Raw genomic sequence first — 4,356 nt, 5'->3', positions numbered from 1 at the left:
TTTTGGCCTATTTTCGGTTTGGTATGGAACGCCGATTGAAACAAACTAATGAAATTAAGTTTCATTATTGTTTTAAACACTAAAAATTTGCAAATTGAATAAATTTTAATACAAAAATTAATTATTCTAGTATTTGTTAAAAATAATTTCAAAACCTATATTATTATTGTTTATTTATAAAAAATAAAACGTTGAAAAAATGTCCCCCCAACAAGTTTTTGGCGATTCTAAATTTATATTATAAGCAATATCTTGTAAAATAATTGTAATTAAATTTTAGAATAAATTCTGAAAAATATTTCAAGTACTGTAGAATTTTATAAAAATAATTAAATAGAAATAATTAATAAAAAATTAATAATAATAGATATGGATAGATATCTGTGAACATTATAATAAAAAACGGCAAAAACTTTGGTAAAAATTTTGATGAATATTTAAAGCATTGCAGTATATAATTTTAAAGCATAAATTATTAGTATTTTTTTACAAAAAATGAAACATTGAAAAGTGTCTCCCCAACAAACGTTTGGTGGCTCTTATAAATTTTGCAAAAATCTTGTAAAATATAAATAATCAATTTTTAAAATGAATTTCAATAAGTATTTCAAGTATTGTAGTATTTAATTAAATAATTTTAAAACTTACACTATTAGTATTTATTTATAAAAAATGAAATATTAAAAAAATGTCCCCCGAAAAAGCCTTCGGTAAATTAAAAAAAAGCCACTGTAAATTTCAATTTTATTAAATATCTCATAATATATTAATAATGAGATTTTAGAATAAATTTAGATCAATAAATAGATCATTTGATCATTTGATCAATAGATCAAGTATTTTATAAAAAAAAAATTCTAAAGCATAAATTATTATTGTTTATTTATACAAAAAAATCAACACTTTTAAAACGTTCCTCCAAGCAAGCCTTTGAGCAATTCAAAATTATATATTTTCAAATGTATTATGAAAAATTATAAATTAATAATATAGTTTTAGAATATATTTTGGTAAATATTTAAGGTATTTTAGTATTTTATAAAAATATTTTTGAGTCCTACATTATTATTGTTTATTTATAAAAAATAAAACTTTGAAAAAATGTCTTCACAGCAAACATTTAAGGACTCAAAATATAAATTTTGATAAATACTTCAAGTACTATAGTAATTTATAAAAATAATTAATGAATAAAGAATAATTAAGTAAAAATAATTAATATTTAATAGAAATAGATATCTTTGAAAATTTGAATACAATAAAACGGCAAAAACTTTGTTAAAAATACCATTGATAAATATCTTTTATATTAATAATTTTATAAAATAATAAATAATTAAATAATTTTATTTATTAAAAAATTAAGCATAAATTAATGTTTATTTATAAAAAATGAAACATTGAAAAAATGTCTCTCCAACAAACGTTTGGTTTAAATTTTGGAAAAATCTGGTAAAATATTAATAGTAGAGCTTTGGAATAAATTGTAGTATATAAATAACTTATTATAGTATTTTATAAAAATAATTTCAAAATCTACATTATTAGTATTTATTTATAAAAAAAAAATCAGTATTGTTAAAATATCCCCCAAACAAGCCTTTAGCGATTTAAAATTTAGATTTTATTAGATATCTTATAATATATTAATAATGAGATTCAAGAATAAATTTTCTAGTATATCTGGTATTTTATAAAAATAATTTGAAAACTTACATTAATAATGTTTTAGCAGTAAAAAATAAACAATAGTAGTTCATACTTACAACTTCATATTTAGAAAATTTATCATAAAAAATAATTAAAGTGATAGTACATAAATAAAACATTGTTAAATAAATAATAAATTTATTATTACCATGTATCTTTTTCCCCATTATATAAAAACTGCACAAAATTTTAAAAATAACCTCTCAGCCTAACAAGAAAACATAACATCATGTTTTTCCTCTAAAATCACCTCAATACATACCTGATTTTTAATTATCTGATTAAACTTTATTCAACAAACACTAAAATATAATACAAATGACATTTATAATTTTAAATTTATTTTATTTAATTGAAAACATTTCGTGTTTTTCACGAAATCGATGTCCTTAGTCAAAAATATATTAAGTTACTACTAGAGTCGAGTTGCATGTAGTGGATAGACAACAGAAACTAAAATTGAATTTTAAATGGAAAGCTGGGGGAAAATTTATTCAAAATTATAGAATTTGAAAGGTTAATAGTTTTTGCATGTTTATGGTGAATATTTTAAGGATTGAACGTTTGTAGGTATTTTTAAAAAATTATTTTAGAGAACATGTTTAATGAGTAAAATGTTATGGCTGTGCATTGTATAAGACTTAAACATTTATAAACAATATATATATATATATATATCCTCAATAAAAAGATAAAAATCCTTGATATATATATATATATATATATCTATATATATATATATATATATATATATAAATTCCTAATATTATTGAACATTATAATAAAAATAATCCAGTTTATATTTTTTTTGTATTTATCATATAAAAATATTAATTTAAAAAATAAAATTATAGTTGTAAAAATCTCGTTTTAAATCAATTTTTCTTGCCGACTTTTTCATTTTTCGTTTTTTTTTAATTTGTGTTTGCTATTTTTGTCGATATTTATAACTTTTAGTCATATTAATTTTTTATGCTATTTTAGTTTTAATTTAATTTTCCTTGTCAATTTTTTACATTTTTTTAAATCAATTTTTCTTGTCGATTTTTTTATTTTTCGTTTGTTTAAATTTTTTACTTTTATCAATTTTGTTTTAATTTAATACTCTTGTCCTTTCTTATTTTTTGACCGTTTCCTATTTTGCAATTTTTTGTCCATTTCATTTTAATTTAATTTTTCTTCCCAATTTTAGTTATTTTTTGTCTTTTCCCAATTTTTTGCTATTTTTTGTGGAATTTGTTTTAATTTAATTTTTCTTGTTGATTTTCTTTATTTTCCGTCTTTTTCTATTTTTGCCGATTTTGTTTAAAATTTATTTTTTTTCACACTTCTATCTTTAAATTGAATTAAACTTATTTCAATTTAAATTTTCTTGACGATTTTAGTTATTTTCGTCTTTCTCCAATTTTTGCCAATTTTGTTCAAATTTTTGACACTTTGTCTTTAATTTAAATTAATTTGCAATTATTCAAACTTTATATTTGTTATTACTATATATTTTATCATTTAACTTTGCAAATTAATATTATATGAAGAATAATTGAATTAGGAGTCAAAACGTTTAGAAAATTTTTGAAAGTTATATATTATATTATATTACATACTCCAATATATAAACCAATAAAATATATATATATATATATATATATACGAGGTCTGTTCAAAAGTTTTCGTAATTTCGTTTTTTCAAAAAAATATTTATTTATTCGTCTACATTAATGTGGTCCCCTTCAAAGTAGTCCCCCCAGATATAATACACTTATGCCAGCGTTTTTTCCAATTTTCGAAGCACCCTTGATATTCACTTTTTGATATGTCCTTGAGCACTCTCGGCGATTTTCTTCAATCGAGGAAAACCGCCGTCCTTTCATGGGTCTCTTCAACTTTGGGAATAGGAAAAAGTCACACGGAGCCATATCTGGTGAATTTTTGCACTTTGCAACACTTTATTTCATTTTTTACGCAAAATTTAATACAAATTCTTTGATTTTTTCAATTCTTCCATTGTAAAAATCGCCGAGCTCAGAAAAACACGTCGAACCTTAGCGACTACCACAGACAAAGTAAACAGTGAATATAGCTGAAAATTTCATCATACTTTAGGGGCATGTATACCAACACAATAAAAAAAAAAATTTGACAATCAGACACTCCAGACCCGCGAAATTTAATTATTAGTAATTCCGGGTACTTTTTGAACAGACCATGTATATATATTTATATAAATTTATATATATATATTTATATAAGTATATATATTATTCATTCTTTTATTTATTTTTGAGTAAATTTTCCACATAAGCTCCTACTAATTCTAAGCATTATTAAAATAGAACTTGCGAGACCCAATTTTGATCATTTACACTTCAATATATAGGCTGAACTAATATCAATTTAATTTCTGCTTTTATTTCATAATAATTATAATAACTAGGTGTAAGTGGCATTTTGTCTTAATGCAAATTGCGTAAACTCAATAAAAAATACTATCAACGCGTTTGAGCTAATTGTCTACATTCAAATATAATTTTAGAGTATACCGAGTTGCTGTAGTACATTACAATATTAGATGATATTATAGATAATTCAATTCTGTACAAATTTGTCGAATATTTTATATATTTAGGACAAACGGTTTAAAAGTTA

This window comes from Ctenocephalides felis, unplaced genomic scaffold (assembly GCF_003426905.1).
Source record: "Ctenocephalides felis isolate EL2017-DRISC unplaced genomic scaffold, ASM342690v1 CF-g0.4_SCAFFOLD_01604, whole genome shotgun sequence".
Taxonomy (NCBI): Eukaryota; Metazoa; Arthropoda; class Insecta; order Siphonaptera; family Pulicidae; genus Ctenocephalides; species Ctenocephalides felis.
The sequence above is the reverse complement of the archived record's forward strand: the minus strand, read 5'-3'. Positions refer to the sequence as shown.